The 20,521-nt window shown below is 35.2% G+C and overlaps 1 protein-coding gene across 1 annotated transcript in view; it reads right to left on the bottom strand.

Annotated features, from left to right (window-relative positions):
• LOC6047519 (high affinity cGMP-specific 3',5'-cyclic phosphodiesterase 9A) overlaps positions 1 to 10,449 on the bottom strand; it is a 431,410-nt gene extending 420,961 nt beyond the window's left edge. Inside the window, exon 1 of the mRNA XM_038265184.1 lies at positions 9,638 to 10,449. The gene's annotated coding sequence lies outside the window, so the exon portion shown is untranslated. The remainder of the gene's footprint in view (positions 1 to 9,637) is intronic.
• Positions 10,450 to 20,521: the final 10,072 nt, after the last annotated feature.

Below are 20,521 nucleotides of genomic sequence, written 5' to 3'. Positions count from 1 at the left end.
ATGAACAGATTTATTCACTTTTCATGAATCCGATGAAAACTCAGTTTGTTTACATCTGAGGGTATCGCCCTTTTGAAAAGTTGTTACTAAGTTGTAGGAAATCTTCTCAGCTTTAAAAAAAATGCAAGAGTGGTTTTTTTCATTTTTTTTTAATTCGCAAAAATGCTTTTTTGCAATTCCGTCGTGAAACTACTCACTTTTCCTGTCATTCTTGAACGACGAAATAGCCTACTTTTCTGTACCAAAAATAACAGAATCGAATAGCAACACTTTTCAAAACAAATGCTGAAAAGTTCTACTTTTCAGCACTGCAATGGATGCTGAAAAGTTGAACTTTTCAGCACTTGTTAGGGAAAGTTATACTTTTCAACATTTTTTTTATTTGAACGATTCATTGACTCAATGCATGGACATTTGTCCTATAATTCTGTCCAAAGGGTGTTTTTCGGAATTGCAAAAAACGTTGTATGGAACTCGTTGCAAAACTTGATTTTTCATCACTCGTCGTATTTATCTAACTCGGTGAACCTCGTTAGATAAATGTACGACTCGTGCTGAAAAAATCCTCTTTTTGCAACTTGTTGCATAAACTACTATTTTATCGAAAATAGCCGTTTTAAAATGTAAAAACTGTGAAATGAGGGATGACTGTACCATATTTAGCAAAATCTTAAATTTTCTGTGTATTATTTGTGAATAGTCCTACAAGTTTGCCGGAGACTCCAAATCGATCAAAAAATTCTTCTGAAGATACAGATTTTCGAATTTTCACAAATCTATTTTGTATAACCAGCCCTCAAAATTGTATGGAGACTTGGGGGTCAACCATAAACCACGTAGACACCTTAACCCTTTAAGGCCTGAATTGTCAAAAAAATATTCTTTTAGATAATCATGGAAAAATGATCCTGAAGACCATACGAAAATTATAGGCTACTTTTTGAAAATTTTGATTTTTGGTTCATTAATGAGCCATTAGGTCTAAAAGGGTTAAGGGGCGAGGGTTTTTCGATTGTCCACGCTTCGTAGAATCTTTTCAAAAGGGCGAAACCAAGGATGTAAACCAACAGTCTGTCTCTCGTGACAGTTCACGTTGAGTAAGAGCGGGATAGGATGCTTGTTTGAATCCAAGGTTTCGCCCTGTTGAAGAAGAAAGGGAGAAGGGGGTCTAAAATTTTCAAAAAAATGTCCACGTGGTTTATGGATGGTCCCCTGAATGAAAAAAAAACTAATTATGCAAAATGGCTCTTTTTGCATATAAAAAGCAAATCAAAAAATGCAAAAAAGTCGAAATGCAAAAATGTAAAGAATTACGTAGCCAATTATTGTTTTCGGCAAAATTAAAAAAGGCACTCATATTTTTTAAAATATATTAAGACACATTAAAACATGTGACTGTCAATTACACTCAACCCCCGGTGGTTGGTCACTTTTTCGTTTGACACTTTTTTAGTTTGTACCCCGTTGGTTGGTCAAAGTCAAACTAAAAAGTGACGAACTGTCACTTTTTACACGGTGCTCACGCACACTATCAAAACAAACGTTTGATAGTGTGTGTAAACTCCGTGTAAAAGGGGTGTCAAACTAAAAAGTGACCCCGTTCGTTTGACAACAGTTGGTGTCAAACCATCGGGGTTTGAGTGTAATAAATTAAAACTTAAAATCTCAACACTCGTTCAGGCCCCCAGAATTGTGCAAACTGTCAGTCACTCGAAGCACGCAAATATGACTCGAATTCGCAAGGCCTGCTTTGATGTGTGTGCTGTTGCTGTTTTAAATACCCACGCAAAATTTCTTCCCACATACGCAACGCGACAACCCAATCTGGATGGCACTGGCCGGCACTGCCATGGCTGGTCGTGTATGTTGAGCGCGCAAAACATTTAAAAACCACTTCGAAGAAAGTTCCACACCATTTGAGAGAAGAGGGGTGACATTTGCAAAGGGCTCAACGTTAAGATGATTTATGATAATGACTTAATTATTGAAAGTGGCGAAATTATTATCGTTTTGAAAATTATATTATAATAACAGTCAACCTTACGTCGTTTTCATTGATTTATTCAGATCTAGGAAGAAAGCAAGCCAAATAAAACAACTCGTTTGCAGCGCGAAACGGCAAAACAAGGCAAAGAGCAATAGTTGAGCTTCGGAGAGCAGAAAAAAAAACGGTCACAGCTCAATAAAAGTTAACGATCGTTCAACGCGCAACCAAATGCTAAACAACGAAACGAACCAACCCCAGAGGGAGGAGAAGAAAACAAATCTGTGCGCACAGAAAAAAAAGAAAAACAATCAAGAGTAGACTAATAAGAAACGGAGCGACATTAAAAGCGCATCTTCGCTGCGAAAATAAGAACAGATTTAGGACAGCACTCTCGGTAAAAAAATATTTAAAAATAAGCTAAAAATCTAAACAAAACCTTCCACCTCCTGTCAAAATATGCGTCATTTAAATTCAGCGTGTACCTGCCTAGCTGGCAACACTGCCCCGGCTCGCGCAGTATGTTATGCATCATGCAACGGAGCGCGCGCGGTTTAATTCGCGAGCCGAGCTGCTGCTCTTCGAAATGTCGAACTAATCGGCGACCCAACGAGTAAGTGAATTCGGAGCGCGTTTTGATCTATATTGGCTCGCGTTGGATTGAGTTGAGTTGGGATGATGGCTATATGACGATGTCGAGGAGTCCAATTTGAAGCATCGAGTGGCGCTTCAAACAGCGGTGCGCGGATCACAGACAAACGGATGTGGACCTTAAAACAAATACACGAATAGCAAGGTAGCATTCTCTGAGAGGATAAATAGTTAAAAGGTATTGTGAATGGATAAAGAAGATAAATTCCAAGATTGTCGAGGTTCATTTTCACAAGATCACTTTCCAAAACAATTCATAAAAGAAAGTGTCGATATCGAGAATCGATCCCAAGACCTCCGACATGTTCGTAACTGTACTTTAACCGTATCGGCCACCACGATTCGATGGACTTGAATCGCCGTGAGCTAATCTTAAAATTTTCGATTAACTTCCTCTAGGCAGATTTGGGACAAAATTAGATCCATTACATTACATAACACTACAGGTCTAAAACTCGGCAGCAGAGCGATCCCCTACTTTTTTGCAACAAAAGTAACTTTTCTCTCAGGCTGAACTTCTGCGATGAGAGGAGTAGAAATAGTTACCTATCTTTTTTGCTGGTTTAGTGACAGCTGTCCATACAAAACTAGTATCTAAATAATTTATAATTTGTATCTTGAGAACTTATAAATAAACAGTTTTCAAAAAAAAAATTAGAGGGTCGTAAAAGACAACTTTTGAGGTGAGGTATCAAGAGCATTAATTTTTTTTAACATCATAGCTTTTGGAATATAAGCAAAACAAAAAGCTGACCCACCTTAAGTTTGGTTTTTTTTTTTGCGAAAATATAGTAATTTTTCGATGTTTACAATAGTGGCCATAGTTGCCTAAGCTTGAACATATTTTTTTCGACATGTTCTGAAAATGTAAAAAAACCTTAAACCTTTCTTTTGTAAGAAAGGCAAACCAAAGAAACATTGGAGACAGGTCCTCTCGTTGCTAAAATGTTGTAAAGTTATAAATTTGCTTCTTTTCAAAGAAACAAAATTTAAAAAGCATTCAAAAATAAATAGATAAAGTAGTAATTAGTAGGATTAGTCGTTTCCAAAAGATGAAAGCTGCCATTCTTTGGAACCATGACCTCAGTGTTTCTAAAGTAAATTTTCAAAACGCATTAAGAGTCATGAGTTGCCTATGCAGATAGGACCTTTTGAATATATAATCAAGATTCAAATTAAAAAAATGCTTTTTTGCAGGTTTTTTTATAACTTGTTAGGTACGTTTTCGATCTGTAAACCAAAAATTAAAAATCGGGTCATTTTAGGAATTTGCTCCAGATTCGCGGGCCGCATGTGAAAATATAATTCAAAATTTCTTAAAGTTGTAGAATTTGAGCAGTTTGAAAGTTCAAATTTGTCCTTTTATTTGATTAAATGTAATAAATTATTATCTTACTAAAAAATAAATCACATAATAAAAAATATACAGTACAAAAAATCATATTCTTTTTTTATGTAAACTAATCAAATTTCATTAGTTTTGTTTTTTACATATTACTAAAGTACTTTTTCAGTTTATGAATATTCCAGTTTTATTTTACCAAGCAAGCATTGAGTGATAACAACTGTTGCTTCTGAAAAAATATTGAAAATATTCTTGTGCGTTCAATTTTTGAACAACAAGATAAATTGGATAACTAAACGAATTTTGAATCAAAAAGTTCTACGCTTCGTAAACAGTTTTTTTCTTTTTATAATTTTTATTTAAGGATAAAATAGAACAATCATTAAATTTAAATAAAATAACATTTTATGATGAAATGAAATTTTCATTTAATTTAGTTTTTGTTCAATCTATATTTATTAGAACTATTATGTCATCCGTCATGTCACAAATCAAAAACATTTCGTATACGGAGATAATTAAAGGAAATAATAGAAAAAATGTCCTCCATCTGATTTAAAGGACCACTCCAGGGGAAAATGTCCAAATCATCCATATCCTAATTTATGTTTACTACACCCAAAGGAAAAATATATCTCAAAATCTGCAACATTGGATTTGCTGCAGAAAATGTCATATTTTATAACATTTTTTGCAACAAGCCCGTAGATCATTTTTGCCCGCGTGTAAAAATTTCAGCGATCTGCAGTTCTCACCAACACATATAAAGCTGGCCCGTCCCCGAGCAACACTCCAAAGAGAAGCATATGTTGGTGCTCTTTCACTCACTTTTCATCAAGCGTCCATGGCGCGGTGGTAGCGTGTCGGATAAATAACCAAGAAGTTGGTGGTTCAATCCTCGTTCTGCTAAGTGTATTTTTTTTTGTGAAATACAACCAAAAAGCCGTCGGTAATGTCGATAATTGTCGGTAACGGGCAAAAATGTCATACTCCAGGGTGGCCACCAGATTTGGATTTTCAATTTCCCGTTTTTTCCCGGTTTTCTCCCGAGGCCAGAAGGAATTTTTCCATATAGTTTTAAATCAAATTACAATGTTTTTTTTTATAGACTAACGTTAGTATCAAAATACTTTTTGAACGCATACATTTGGTTCAATAGTTTTATTTCTCAAGAGAGCTTTCAAATTGAGTACAAAAAGTAAGAATCCGTTTTTAACAGTTTTTAGTCCAAATCCTTAATTTCCATAATGCTTGTGATTTTTTATCTAAATGCTCCGCAATTTTTCTTAACTTAAAATCAATAAAAAAATCGTGTTGTATTAAATTTATGAATAACGTAAATTATTCCTGGAAAGCAGGAAATAGCATTTACAATGTTTAGTATGAGTATGGGTAGAAAAGATTTGCAAAAGAAAACAACATTAATGCAAATACTCTTCAGTTTTCTTTGAAAAAGCTTTAGTAAATTCAAGAAGAATGATTCTTCCAAAGAAACAGTGCCATATGTTTAAACAATCGATTACTTAAAACATTTTTTGTTGATCGATTTAGTATCTTCGGCAAGGATTTAGGTATCGATGAGATGATTTCTAGAAAAAATGTAACTGTTAAAAATCCTCTCCGAGTTGGCCTGTACTCTAGCCTGTACTTCAACCCCTCATCGCGACTCGCAGATCGCGCAAACATAAACATAATTCTCGATACATCCTTTGTTTGAGCCGTGCCAAATTTATTAATAAAAAGAAAAAATAAACATGTTTGGATGTTTTTAAATTTTTGAGTAACATAGAATGGTAAAAAATCAATTGCCGTGCTGCGATTTTCTGAACAACACAACAGTCAAAATTCAGTTAATCTTTTTTTTACGGAATTTTCAGATGAGAATTAAATAAAACCCAACAAAAACTCATTTTTTGTGTTTGAATAAAAGAAAAAGGGACTGTTTGTATTGAAATGACTACTATGCAGTTGAACTCTGAAAATATTGTAATTTTAAAACATCTGAAAAATTTATTTAAAATTTAAATTATAATTTTAAAATAATTTTTAAAATAAAGATATTTTTTCAATGGTTCTGAATTTGAAGATAATTTGATAGGCATTTAACTGTTGAAAGATTCCCAAATAACTATATAAAAATATCTTAAATACCAAATATTGCCGACATTTTTTAAATATATAAAAGTACTCAAATCTGATTTAAAAACACAAGCACAAAGTTTCATCGCAATTTGTCCTTAATAATTTGTTTACCTGAAAAAGCCAAAAATCATCTTATAAAATACTACTGAAAACAGATTTTTGAAATCCCCCAATGTTTTACAGTAAAAATTGTAAACAGTCCGTCTCGATTTTCCGAAGGTTTGAACAATAAAAAACAATTCGTATTTTTTTATTTTCTTACTTTTAACATCGAATTCAAGTTCAGCGACTTAATTTTAATCACTGTTGAGTGGTTGATTGCCTATTAAATTTAAAAATGCATTTTTTCAATATTTAATTTCAGCCATTTTGACCGCCATCTTGGATTTCATAATTCTAAATCGTTTTAAAATAGTTTAGGCTGGTACGAATTTTATTTAAAGTTTTTGTCTCCCCCCTTCAAAATTGACCCGAAAAATCAGGGGGCAAAACATTATTTTCAATAAACTTCAAAATTGTAATGAAAATTTAAGTGGAATCAACTGAAATCAATTTTAGATCCATTCACCTGCGTTCAGAATCATTTTTAGCATGTTTGGGTTGATTTAAAAATCATTTGAATTTTTGAAAATTTTCGATTTTCATTATTTTTTTTCGTTAAAATTTTTGTTTTCGCCAAATTTTACATTATTTGAAAACAACAACTGAACTAGTGTAAAATGCATTTTAAAACACATTCTCCATGCAAATGTTGAAACTGTGGCTTTTTATTTCAATATTTATATTTTTTATTTTTTTCCGAGGCCTTTGGAAAATCGGGTCTGAACTGTATTCTTATTTTTAACGGCGCACACAAGCTAAGCTTTTTGCACCACGATTTTCGGTGCGCAAATTTTAGTATCTTCTAAATTATGGGAACTATCGGTTATTTATTCATTGAATTCAAAGGATTTTGACTCTTTTTACAATGATATTGTTGAAGGGTTGAATCCGTAAGAATGAAAATTTTGGAATAAAAAGACAACAACTTCCTTGGCTGCTGTGCACCCTCAAGTTGATATTGAAATACATAATAAAATAAAAATAAATTGTTTATTGTGCTTATGAAATTCAATACTTATTGAAATAAGACTTCATAAATCATAGCGCCGAGTAAATTTTCTATTGAACCTCGAACTTGATCGGAAAAATTGCAGCTTATCAAACATTTGTTTTTTAAACCGGGTCCGGTGGTTGGTAATCGTAGTTGCTTCTCCCCTCTCGTCAAAGAAATATATCATGAAAAAAAAACCGCAGAAAAAAAGCAACCAAAGCCTAGTAGCTTGAGTCTATTACACAAATTCAAACATTATTTTCCCGAATTCTTCATTTAGAATAACTAGAATAATAATCTAATAGAGAAAAATATACGTTGAAGTCATTTAAGAGGAATTTGTCGAATTTTAACTAAACATAAAATATTTACCCGGTTTGTTAGTCGAATTCCCGAGTTTTTCCCGGTTTTCTCCCGGTGGAATAAATTCCCGGCTTTTTCCCGGTTTTCCCGGTTTTTTCCCGAGGTGGCCACCCTGCATACTCCTATATCGCAAAAAATGCATGAGGACAGATTTCATGCAGATTCTGATATACTTTCATGCCGCCATGCATCACAATCATGCGACTGCCAGTTGGGTGTAGGTATTTGTTAAAAAATTTTGAGTTGTTTTTGGTTGAATTTTATTACATCTGATTTTAAATTGGTTAATAAACGAAATATGCGTATGAAATTCATTTCAATTATTTTAAGCTTTTTTATTATTATTATTATTCGTTTATTTATTCATGTAATATAAGGCACGTGCCTTTCAATTCATGACATTGTGGCGGGACTTCACTTAGTGATGGAGTAAATTTATTTAAATATTTATTTAAAACCAAAACTGGAAATAATACAGTTGGCTGCATCTCTGAGTGGCAATAATATTTTTCAAACGAAAATTTGTCAAAAGAAATAATCTTGCTTTGGTCCGTTTTCGAGAAAATTTAATTATGGGGCTAAGATAATACTAAACATGAATATAATTTATATCTCCTGCCCGATAAAAGAAGAAAACTGGTTATAATATCAAATCTTTCATACGTCTGTTCAGTTTCAGTTGTATGTAGCTCGAACCGCTTATTGGTTGCTTATTTTTGTTTTAATGAAATTATTATTGTTTATATGAGAAAAAATGAGGTTTAAAAAATAATCCATATAAACAGCTTGGCCATGATTTGATGTATTTGATTTTGATTTCAATTGTTTTGGAAAGATCCACACAGAGCCCAACTTGATGTTTAGAGCTATGAAAGATTTTTTTTATTAGCGACATTTCCGGCAAAGTGGTTTCAAATACAAAAAGACTTTTTTGAAAAACAATCATATTCAGAATCTATGGTTGAAAATTAAATAATAGTTTTTTTCGATTTAATTCAATTAAATTCAGTTGTACTAGAAATCGTTTATAAAGAAAACTTGTAAATTTGACATGAAGACCACTAAGTGGGCCGGATGCCATAAAAATTTCAAAACCAGCTCGCGGGCCGCAGTTTGGTGACCGCTGCTCTATATAATTTAAACTGCAAAAATATATCTGGATTTTTTTTGAAAAGGACCAATAAACCAAATTTTCAATTTTTGCTTTTCGGGTGTTTTAATACCCCTGACTTAAGGCGGTTATAAAAACACCCAAAAAGCAAAAACTGAAAATTTGGTTTATTGGACCTTTTCAAAAAAACTCCAGAAATGTTAAACAAACTTTTCTAAATGCAATCCAGACTCGATTATCCGAAGGCCTTTGAAATTTACTTGAATAAAATTTTCATTGGTCCTAATTATTCGAAATATGCATAAGGTTTTCTAGTCGAAAGTTTACTAACATTTAAAGGTCGTTTCCAGTTAACTGCACGTCTTTATCTGCAATTTTGATGTTTTATCGCAAAACACATTTTTTACTACTCTTTTTATTTTGTCAATATTGAAGGTGGAAAGATTTAAACACGCCTTAAACACTTTTAATGAAGTTTCAAGCTTTTACGGTATGTCCAATGAGAATCGATTCACAGAAAGAACTTGGGGCGTAACCAAGAGTTATTTCAGTAAACTTTCTTCAGACTGACTGTGCTTGTGTTCGATGCGATTAGATTATAGATTTAGTTCAAAATGGATCAAAATATTCCAAATGCCTTGTTTTGTTCAATATCTTCACTTCTGTTTGTCTGTGCTGCGAGGGTGAAAATCGTAGATTTTTTTCGGAGTGAAACAGCTGTGCGAAAGCACTTTATAGCATCCTCCATTATGGCAACTGAGACAGTCTGTCAAACTGTTTATAGCGACTACCCTCGTGCATTTGAACTCCTCTACACACAACACTGAACACAAACGTTCGGGCTGTATAGGCGAAGGCAGACTCTTTTTCCCCCGTCGATAACCCCGCGCGCGAGTTGTACACACGCGCGCGCGCCGCCTTGCGCTAATCTCGTTTTGGCAAACTTACCCTCCTACAGCATCCGCTGCCGGCCGACTTTCAGTTCACGACGCACTCCGCAATTCTTCACGATCACTTCTGAACCCGACGGACTCGTTCTGAACACCTTTTTAGCAGGCCATGCGCCGGCCGTAAACAGGTGGATGATGCGTTTGCGCGCAACGCTACGACACTGCCTACTGCGATGCTCTCTGATGACGATCGTGATCGTGTTTTTTTCTTTCGAAACCTTTGCGATACGTCCGTGTGTCACGACGCGACGGCTTGCGATCTTCAGTGCGGCTTCAGCACTTTCGTCACATTCGTTCTTGTTGATTGAATTAATATTAATTTATAAACACATCTCCTCTTCTGTACTTGTTGTTGTTTTGCTTCGTATACCCCTCCTCTGCAACAAGTCTTCACTCTATCTCTCCTCTGCACAACAACGACGGCAAGTCTCGTTTTGGTCGTGCCGCGCTCGTCGCCGCTTCACGTACACACTCCGCTCCGGGTTCTCCAAAAAAGGTCCGGAATCTTCGTCGAACCCCACCGGGTTTCCCTCGACCTGCTACGATCGGAGACAATTTCGTTGCAAGCTTCGTTTATCTAATCAAAATCCAGGCTTCTCCCGCGCGAACAACCGCCACAATGAGAAAGTTCTGCGTTACGACCTTGCCCGAGCTCGTCCTCCTAGTTCTTCCGCACTACCGCAGGCTTGTTCTGATCTCTTTCGGACGACCTCTGTAATACCGACCCGTTCCCGTTGATCGCGAAGCTACCCAAAAGCACACACCACGTCCATTCGCGTCGGCGATTCCACTGCTACTCATCATCTTCCAACTTCCACTTGTCCTGCCTTTAGCCGGCGGCCTACTACGCTTGATTCTCTCTCGCCTTCTCTCTCTCTCTCTCCCCAAACTCAGCTCTTCTCTCAGCAGGCCACGCGAGAGTGTCAGTGGAACCTCTAACCAGTTGTTAGTCAGTCCATGCATGGATAGATCGAAACCGGTTCCCGTCTGCCAGCCAGCCAGCCGACCTGGCCGGCCTCCATCCGACACCCGCCCGTATTCCTGACGTCAAAGCGACTCGAAGCTCACACGCACACTCACATTCCACGTGTGTTGGATGACGGGCCGGACCGGGTTCGGATATTCGATCCTTGGTTGGTTGGTCGTCGGTTTCATGAAGATCTGCACATAGCGCGCGAGCGGTGACCTCCGCTTGAGACGGTCTAGTTCCAGCGGAATAGCTGTGCAAATTGTCCTCCAGGTTTCTGTGTTTTGCGTGAAGACATTCCAGCAGATCGTTTTAGCAAAAGGATACCCAAAAAAATCTGTGGGAATATTTTGTTTTAGAAATTACAAGTTACCAGATCATTAAACTCATCCCATCAAATACGTATTCAACGATACACATAAAGGTATTCAGAACGTGATTTTCACTCAAATTTACCATTTCTCTTAAGGTGAAACGGGACGGCGGTTCGTGGACACTCTCTGATCAACATAAATCAATTTCTATCTTTACATGTATCATCTGCAACAGCCAGATCTTGTTTATGTTACGACGTTTCCCTAAAAGGGGCTTCCAAAAAACCCGAGTCGTTTCAATATGGCGCTCAAGATGGCGCTGACTTTCCGTTTCACCTTAAGCAACACTTATTTAGGTTTTAGATTTTCGGAAATTTCCGCTTGATTCATAAGGTACGTTGCAGAATACAAACCTTTCTAAAGAAAAGCATAATATGTTATTCATTTCGAGAGGTATAACTGATCGATTTTCTTATCAAAATCAGCCTTTCTGTTTATTTTTCCTTTTATTTTGTTTTTTTTTTTTTATTGTTCCCTTTTCACTAATTCGAACGTCAAACGAGTTAAAAAAAAAGAAAAATGCAATAAACCATATATTGTTATTTTATTTTTATTTATTTTTTGCTTTTGTTGGTGTTGAAACTAATTGTTCTTCAGTATCAAGGGGTTTTAGGCTAGCTCAAGTCCTTTTCAGGGCTGAGACCGTTTCCCAAGTAGTCGTAGACCAAAGCTACTGACTACTCATCACTCAGGGTCGGCATTACTACTAGGCAGATTCAAGGGAGACTTTCATCACACAGAAAAAACACGATTTCTATTCCACTTCAGCACTTTATTGGGTGAATGTTTTGTGTGGGTGTGGGTTGTGTAAAGTGTAGGTGGTTTGGGGCACTCTTACCGCGCAGCTCAGCTGGTTCTCGTGCTGGATGGTCGCCGCCGGAGGAGCTCCTTCGCTCACACTCCGCGGCTGGAACTGTCCCGCTCGTGGGGGGGGGGGCTTGTTCTGCTGGCTGACGGTGGCTTGTTGTTCTGCGCTGCGGTTGTCCGGTCTTCGGTGCCGGATGCAGCGATTCTGCGGCCTTCACGGCCGGTACGGTGGTCTCCGGACTTCGTGCCGGGTCGGATGGACGCACAGCAGGCGTTGCTGGCTTCGTCGGGCAGGCTTCTTCCCTCGTTGGCGAATCGGCAGCCCCAGAGTCCACTGATTCGGGCTACCGAGAGGGGACTTTCCTTAACGATTAAGGCCAGCGGCCTGAGAGCTGTCGTCCTTGGCGTTGATGGCGCGGGGAGGCGCCAGACGACGGGGGTGGTCCTACTACGTTTAGACGTGGGAAGCTACCAACATGGGATTCACGCAACCCAGGCCGACCAATCCGAAACGGACTCGCACTCGCGGAACCCCCGGGTTCCGCCGTTGTGGGGGCGCTTGACTACCGCCACTTGGAGCGCGACCAGTCCGCTCGGAAGCCTGAATACAAGAGCCCGATCTTCCCCAGATCGAGCTTTCTTTTTGGTTTTCCCGAGTCCATTTTCCCACCAATTCCCAATGTGTCAACAGCTGCGCTGTCAGGACACCCCACCGGGAAATTGGTGGGCTTCAGCCTCGCATACACTGATAGATTTGCCCCATCCCACTGTTAAGTGTAGTGAGATGGTAATAAAAATACTGAAGTGAAACTTTCCTTCGTCAAGAATTGTGACCAACGGTTACAGTGTTTATGAAACCGCTTTAAGTAAAGTAAATTTTATTTATTGGATCTTTCTGAAATAAGCTGTAGATGTTGTCAAATAATTTATGTGATTTGACTCCTTATAAATAAATAAATAAATAAATAGTAAAGCTTAATGTTGGTTTTTATTTTGTTTTTATCACTTATTTTTTTAAATTTCTTTATTTTGAATTTAAGCAACTCTTATTCTTAATATTTTTTTATTTTTTTGTTCAAAGTAGGCTTACACATACATTTTTAAGAAGTTTTGCATTAAATCTAATTTTATTTCACCTGTTTATTGGTTGTTTGAAATTTGCGTGCATTTTATTTCAATTAAATTAGACTGATACCAATTTTATTAAAAGTTTTTGTCCCTTTGCTCTGGTCAAGATCAAGGGGGGGGGGGTGAGGCGTTGTCTTGATTTTCAAAAATCTAAAGGGAATAAATAAAATTAAGTTCCGTTTGCTTTGATTGTTCAATTTTGTGTTTAGCTTTTTTGCGAGATTTTGAACGTTTATTATTTTTACTGATTATTATGTTGCTTTAATTTCAATTTGATGTTACCTTTAATTATGTTTCTAACTCTTTTATTTCAAAGGATTATATTGAACTCTAACTTTGTCTTTATGTATAAGAAAATACATTTTAATTAAATTTAGCTCTGATTTGGCATAATTTGCCTTTATTTTACTCTTGATTTGATTTTATCTGGTTTTCTAGGACAACTTTTCCTTCATATTGATTTGTTCTTGATTTTCTTTAATATAGTTATTGTTTGACTTTGTAGCATTTTAGTTTGTTTTTAATGCTTTTACTTTAGTTTTTCACATTAGTTTTCAGCAGATAATATGCTTGTTTTGCCTCGTTTTTGCATTAATTTTTCTATGTTAGTGTTTATTTTACCATATTTCTGTTTTTATTTAATAAGGAACTAGTTCTAATTTTAATTTATTTTGCTGTAATTTATTTGTTTTGTTTTTCTCTTCAAAATGTATAATTTTTAACATTAAAAGAATAAATTAGTTTTTAAATTCAAAAATACACATTTTTGCAATTCCGTCGTGAGACTACTTACTTTTCCTGTCATTCTTGAACGACGAAATAGCCTACTTTTCTGTACCAAAAATAACAGAATCGAATAGCAACACTTTTCAAAATAAATGCTGAAAAGTTCTACTTTTTAGCACTCAAATGGGTGCTGAAAAGTTGAACTTTTCAGCACTTGTTTTGAAAAGTGACACTTTAAAAAAAAATGATTTAAACGATTTATTGACAAAATACATGAATATTTGACATAAAATTTTGCTCAATGTGTGTTTTTTGGAATTGCAAAAAATGTTGTATGGAACTCGTTGCAAAACTTGATTTTTTCAGCACTCTTCGTATTTATCCAACTCGGTGAACCTCGTTGGATAAATGTATAACTCGTGCTGAAAAAATCCTCTTTTTGCAACTTGTTGCATAAACTACTATTATTTTGGTTGATTTAAATTCACCATAATTTTATCCTAATTTGTTTTGTCTTGGTTTTACTTACGTAGATTTTATTTCTTTTTTTATTTTGCTTCCATTTTGCTTTTTTTTTATTTTTTTTACTGATGCATTGCCTTTTGATTACAGTCCAGGCTCGATTATCCGAAGGCCTTGGCGAAATTTCTCTTAGGATAATCGAGCTTAAGTATGACCCCTAAACTGCTCTTAGGTGATTTAGAATTTTTGAATCCAAGAATAGCGGTTATGAAATATTGAAAAATTGCTGGCCATACAAAAATGATGCATGAAAATTCAAAAATCTGTATCTTTTGAAGGAAATTTTTGATCGATTTGGTGTCTTCGCCAAAGTTGTAGGTATGGATATGGACTACATTGAAAAAAAAATGATAAACGGTAAAAAAAATTTTGGTGATTTTTAATTTAACTTTTTGTCACTAAAACTTGATTTGCAAAAAAACACTATTTTGATTTTTTGTATTTTTTTGATATGTTTTAGAGGACATCAAATGCCAACTTTTCAGAAATTTCCAGAATGGGCAAAAAACTTTGAGCGAGTTATGAATTTTTGAATCAATACTGATTTTTCCAAAAAATCGAAATATTGGTCGCAAAAATTTTTTAACTTCATTTTTCGATGTAAAATCAAATTTGCAATCAAAAAGTACTCTAGTGAAATTTTGATAAAGTGCACCGTTTTCAAGTTAAATCCATTTTTTTGTGACTTTTTTGAAAATAGTCGTAGTTTTTCGTTTTTTCAAATTAGTGCACTTTTGAAAAAAATATTTTTGAAAAGCTGAGAAAACCTTCTATATTTTGCACTTTTGAACTTTGTTGATACTACCCTTAATTGCTGAGATATTGCCATGCAAAGGTTTAAAAACAGGAAAATTGATGTTTTCTAAGTCCCACCCAAACAACACACCATTTTATAATGTCGATATCTCAGCAACTAATGGTCCGATTTTCAATGTTAAAATATGAAACATTTGTGAAATTTTCCGATCTTTTAAAAAAAATATTTTCAAAATTTTTAAACCAAGACTAACATTTTAAAAGGGCGTAATATTGAATGTTTGGCTTTTATTTGCATACATTTAGATTCGATTTTCATTCAAAAATTACATTAAAATGGCTTAAATTTGTTGGTTTACCTTAATTTTGCAAAATTCTATGTTTTCTGAACTAAATTTTGCTTAGAATATTTTTTTAGTATTTTTTGTTTGCTTTACTGCCCCTGATCGCATAAATGTCCCATATGCATTTTCATCGTTTTTGAGTTATTGATGCAGTTTTGTTCAAAATCGTGAGATCTTTCAGAAAAGCATATAACATCCAATACTTTGTTCTAAAAATCAGGAGAAAATCCAGTTTTTTCGCGAAAACTTAACACGTAGCCTTATGTGTGGGACAAACTTCAAATGCGTTTTTCTCAGCTTGCTGTTTTTGCATATGGGACATTTATGCGAACATGGGCAGTTTATTGATTTATAAATGTTAAAATCTTAAAAATATGGTGTCTTTGGGAAAGTTGTTCTAAATTTAATGAAGGTCCTACATCTGAGAATTTATAAAGGTTGGTTGCTTTTCGCCATTCGTTTTGAAGATTTTTTCCATACAAACTTCAAGCGATAAGAGGGAGGGGTTCCAGTGGTCAGAATGAGCACAAATTTGGAAGTTAACCTGGTGATGGGTAAATCTTTGATTGCAGGGGGTAGCTCCAAGAAAGCTCAGATTTGGACCACTCTAATAAATATGTTTTGCCATTTGTAAGATAGTTTGTCCCTTTACCTCCGATGGTTGGTCACTTTTTCGTTTGACACTTTTTTATTTTATAACCCGTTGGTTGGTCAAATTCAAACTAAAAAGTGACGAACTGTCACTTTTTACACGGCGCTCACGCACACTATCAAAACAAATGTTTGGTAGTGCGTGTGAACTCAATGTAAAAGGGGTATCCAACTAAAACGTGACCCCGTTCGTTTGACAACAGTTGTTGTCAAACCATCGGGGTTTGAGTGTGTTTGCCATGATGTTTTGCTTGATTTTAAATGATGGTTTGTTAATTCGTAAATAATTTAAAACGACAAAATTTAGGTTGAAGATAAATATAGGAATATTATGGAAAATTAAATTAAGACCAAAATGCCTCATCGGTGGTCGGAGTTCCAACCGGTTCTTATCAACGCCATGCCACGAGATTATCTTCCCGCGCGCCACGTCATAATATGGGACTTGTGAATGAAAACACAAACAAACAGTCAGCAATAGAGTCATGCTGCAGCCACTGATATAGCACTGGAAGCAGTGACAAGACCGAATTGAGCCAGCGCGAGATTAGTCAAATGGTAATCCGGCGATTAGCGTTCGATGATTAACGATCAAAGCGAGACACGTGCGCCACCGCTGGAATGTGATCGGTTCAGGAATATCAGGGGGGAAGGCTTCTTTGAATTCGAAATTAGTTTTTTTTAATTTGACGACATTGAAGTTTATCACATCGTGTAGATATTTGCGGTAAGCCCGAATTACCCGCCAATTGAGGTCACGCCAAAAGCAATTGTGGCAAGTTGCATTCTCGAAATCGTCATAAGCTGTGTTATCAGACCATGCGAGTAGATTATTATTATGTGTGTGCAAACCCAACCGCAACGCACTGTGCTGGGCCGGCTGTGGCAGGGTCGTAAAACTACTTCCGATCCAAATAGCAATGATAGACAGAACATATTCAATTCCCATGGAATGAACCACTTCTATAGGTGGGGCAGTTTGCGAATTGTTGGAAAGTTAGTTTGGTTTTATGTCTTTTTTTTCTTCTTCTTTGTTTTCATTTCTCGATTAAATTTTCAGAAGACTTCAAATTGTTTGGGATTTCCTCGTAAAAAATGGCATTGTAATTGACATTGTTTGTGTATACTCAAACCCCGATGGTTTGACACCAACTGTTGCCAAACGAACGGGGTCACTTTTTAGTTTGACACCCCTTTTTACACGGAATTCACACTCTCTTCCAAACGTTTGTTTTGATAGTGTGCGTGAGCGTCGTGTAAAAAGTGACAGTTCGTCACTTTTTAGTTTGACTAACTAAAAAAATGTCTAACAAAAAAGTGACCACTCGTTGGCATTCGGTGCGGCTCAACAAAAGGAAGCAATGTTACTCTAATACAGAGAGGATTCGTTAACTCGGATGGAACTGCATTCAACTTTTAGTGCTCGAAAATCGACAAACATCGAAATGTAAACAATAGTTTGACAACTCAATTTTGAAGGTAAGTTAGAATTTAGCGAGCATTCGAATTAGCGGACATTCCAAGTAACAATATAAGAATTAACTAATCCGCTCTGTACTTGAATGTGCAGATACATTTGATACAGAGTTTTTCTTGTTTTTAATGTTTATTTAATTTTTTAAGTCGATGCAAAGATTTTTCAAAGTTTTTGTCATTTGACTCTTACTCAGTGCTATAATTTTTTTAAGAAATCTAATTTCAAATAAAAAAAAAATCTTCATTTCAACGAGTTAGCAATCAAAAAGTACTTTACAGAAATTATGATAAAGAATCTGCTCCTATCGAGAAATTATGGAAGGAAGGATTTCTGAACACTACTTTAATATGAACGAAAAAATCATTAGCTCGCGGCGGGATTCGATCCCCCGTCCTTTGGGTCAGCAGACAAAAATGCTAACCACCAGACCATTGAGGCTTAGTAAACTAGAAGAATTAAGAATGGTATAAGAATCAAAGAAACTTAATTGGAATCTGTGAACCTGTGAACCTGTGAATGCAAAGTTGAATTCAAGAAAAACTTACTAGTTGCATACTCGTTAGGCGAATATTGAACTTTCAACACGACCAGAATTCACCAAAAAAAAAAGCTTGGTGAACCGAATTGGAAAGCTTTCTTCAAGATGGAATCTAAGAACATACGAAGAATTAAGAGCTATAAATAACTTTGACCGGCCACATCACATCACCATAGAATAATCCTGGCTTCACACCCATCTTACTAACCCCCTCAAATCTCACGTGATACTTTGTCGAAGGCGCAACTGATTTAGCGATATTCATCACTCAAGTATCGGACTAACATTTCCATCAACTTCCTTGTTTCTTACCACTGGTCGTGGCCGGCGCTGTGATTGACTAGCATGATAGGGGCATTTGAAAGTTGCGAAGTGGTGATGATTGGTTCCTTCTCTTTAGCTGGTCAATAACAGAGTAGCAACTACGGGTAGACACCAATGCTATGCTATGCTATGCATTGGAAGTTTGACTCGTTTTAGACTTAACCAATGATTTAAAAAATATTTCAATAGGGGTCAACTTTGGCTTCATTTTTTACTAACATTTTCTATATTTTATAAGAAAATAAGTATGTATTGATTGGGTCCTAAAGCCCTAAGTATTTTTTTTATGTACAACGATTAAAAACACGCTTAAAAACCATTTCTGATCACTTTATGTAATTTTAATGCAAAAAAAAAAGTTGACAAGGCAACATTTTTTCGATGGATCAACTATGGTACCCATGGAAAAAGCTGTCAAGTAGGACCTTTTCTGTCAAAAAGGACCGCGAGGTTAATTTTTCAAAATTGATTTAAAAATCCATTTTTAACTCTTTGTGGTCGTACAAAGGGTCATTGTACTCAGAAAAATATTCTTTATCGCAGTAAACAACAACAAAAAATCAATCTAAGCTTCATTTTAGAACCCAATTATTGTAATATCCCAGACTCTGCCAAACAAGAGAAGTAAAATGTTTGTGGCCAGTCAAATATCATTTCAAATTCCCGACTTGTCCAGAACCTCAAGTAATAACCATTTTTCATTTCAAAAATTACATAAACCATCTGAAAAAAAATAAAAAAAAACAATTCAATTAATTTTACTTCAAAATGGAAGCATTTTACCCATAACAGTCCAGACTCGATTATCCGAAGGCCTTGGCAAAATTTCACTTCGGATAATCAAATCTTCGGATAATCGAATCAAGAAAAAAAAATTTTTTTTTTGTTGTCTTATTTTTGATTGTTGAGCTTAAGAATGAAATGGGCCCGAACTACTCTAAAGTAATTCAGGATTTTTTAATCCATGATGGCGGCCAAAATGGCGGTTTGAAATATTGGAAAAAATGCACAATAGGCAATAAACCATTCCAATTTGAGTGAACTGGGGTCGCAGAACTCGAAATTAACAACAAGTTTTTAACAAGTAAGAAAATAAAAAATTACGAAAAAAAAAGTTTGTTCGTGATTTGATTATCCGAAGTCAAATGCTCGAATGATCGAACTTCGGATAATCGAGTTTGGACTGTATACCCATTTTAAGCCTAATAAGCGGTCGTTTTTGAAATTTACTAAAACCAAGTACACAAAACCAGTAGAGCAACTTTTTGTGAACATTAAATTTGACTTTTTCTTAAATTTATTCTACTCCTTTTACAAGCATTTAATAAAAATCTTAAGTGTACCCAAGTGACATTCAAGCAATTCTCCACGGAATCGGTTTTTTTTTTGGAATTTTAATTTTTGTATTTTTTAATCCGACTGAAACTTTTTTGGTGCCTTCGGTATGCCCAAAAAAGCCATTTTGCATAATTAGATTCTCCAAATAATTTTCCATACAAATTCGGCAGCTGTCCATACAAAAATGATGTATGAAAATTCAAAAATCTGTATCATTTTGAGGAATTTTTTGATCGATTTGGTGTTTTCGGCAAAGTTGTAGGTATGGATATGGATTACACTGGAAAAAAATGATACAGGGTAAAAAAAATTTTGGTTATTTTTTATTTAACTTTTAGTCACTAAAACTTGATTTGCAAAAAAACACTATTTTATTTATTTTTTATTTTTTGATATGTTTAAGAGGACATCAAATGCCAACTTTTCAGAAATTTCCAAGTTGTGCAAAAAATCTTTGACCGAATTATATATTTTTTAATCAATACTGATTTTTTTAAAAAATCGAAATATTGGTCGTAAAAAATTTGCTCATGTTTGCTCACTTTTGAAAAAAATATTTTTGGAAGGCTGAGAAAATTCTTTATATTTTGCTTTTTTGAACTTTGTTGATACGACCCTTAGTTGCTGAGATATTGCCATGCAAAGGTTAAAAAACAGGAAAATTGATGCTTTCTAAGTCTCCCCCAAACAACCCACCATTTTCTAATGTCGATATCTCAGCAACTAATAGTTCGATTTACAATGTTAAAATATGAAACATTCGTGATATTTTCCAATCTTTTCGAAAAAAATACATTTTAAAATTTTAAATCAAGACTAACATTTAAAAAGGGCAAAAAATTCAATATTACGCCCTTTTGAAATGTTTGTCTTGGTTTAAATTATTTTAAAATATTTTTTTCGAAGAGATCGGAAAATTTCTCGAATGTT

The sequence above is a fragment of the Culex quinquefasciatus genome, chromosome 3 (assembly GCF_015732765.1).
Source record: "Culex quinquefasciatus strain JHB chromosome 3, VPISU_Cqui_1.0_pri_paternal, whole genome shotgun sequence".
In the NCBI taxonomy this organism is placed as follows: Eukaryota; Metazoa; Arthropoda; class Insecta; order Diptera; family Culicidae; genus Culex; species Culex quinquefasciatus.
Note: the sequence above shows the minus strand (reverse complement) of the source record. Positions and strands in the feature narration are given on the sequence as shown.